The sequence below is a fragment of the Brassica oleracea genome, chromosome C6 (assembly GCF_000695525.1).
Source record: "Brassica oleracea var. oleracea cultivar TO1000 chromosome C6, BOL, whole genome shotgun sequence".
Lineage (NCBI taxonomy): Eukaryota > Viridiplantae > Streptophyta > Magnoliopsida > Brassicales > Brassicaceae > Brassica > Brassica oleracea.
Window position 1 is genome coordinate 9,838,624 of NC_027753.1, and position 1,267 is coordinate 9,839,890.

Sequence of the window (1,267 nt, forward strand, 5' to 3'; positions counted from 1 at the left end):
GGAAAACATGAACACCTTTACACCTCGTGATCATGTACCATATCTCACGGTTTCTTTTCCCTCACAAGACCCATCTATTTCACTGGTTGATTAGATGGCGTTTCTGTATATATGTATGGCCAATACGCCTATCTCTTCTTTAGATACTTTAAACCCCACGTTTATCTTTTCAATCTAATATTTAGTCTTTATGAGTACTCTTTCGTGAGTTCATGATCCTCGTTTATATCTTTAAACTCAAGTGCTACTACTTTATGTATCCTTATACAAATATAACTCTCATGTGTCGACACTTATATATGTGTGGTTCCATTGTGTTCCAGACATGGTCAAATCGATTTGAGATTTCATTATCCAGGACCTTTGTTACCTAGTAGCTTGGCGTCCCAAGCTACATGGTTTGGTACCTTAGATGTTTAGCTGCGCAGCCTTTTCTCAATGTCTGGTATGGTTTCTATTTTGACCTCGGATCTGTATTCTATGCACCTTTTCTTTCTGAGGTTCCTTATCTTATGGAACACTTTGGTCTATCTTGTATAGACTCTGTAGCAACTTGACTGTGTCTCTAGGACATCAGATTTCGTTTGGTGCTAAGCTGGTTATGACTTAGTCATTCTTTTCTTTTCTTTTCGGGTCAGTGTCTGGCATCTAGATTAGCTAGCTTTGTATAATCTTTCTTTGGACGTCTTAAACCATACTTTTAATCTGAGGATCTTCCCAAGACAATGATGGTTGATACCATTCTATTTCTCTTATCATTCTTTTAATCTTTACCAGCTTATAACTTTCTCCTTTTAATGTTGGATAGTCGGATTCATTAGTCATGCAATCCGTGCACCTGGCCTTAATCTGATCACTCATATTTGGCTCAAGGTCTCTTAAAATGTGGGAGAAAGACATACTTTTATCCAACATATATTCCCAATCCTCTTCTGAGGTTCCATCTTAGACGGCACATATGTCTGTGGTGGTTTATTCAATAGTCTCTTAAGATGGTATTTGTCTGGCTCATGACCCGTATTCAATCTGAGATGGGAATATCTATGCTCACTTATATGGCCTGATGCATATTAACCTTACATACATGTAAAACTTGTGATGTCCCTAAGCTTTATAGACTTTAGAGTTTGAACCTTATAGATAATGGCTTATACGGCCGAACCTTTGTAGGTAAATGGCCTTTGCGGCTGAGCCGTTTATAGCATGGTCATAGACCATAGTAGTACACGAATTTGTAGTATTGATCATGTGTGATCATGGATCACGG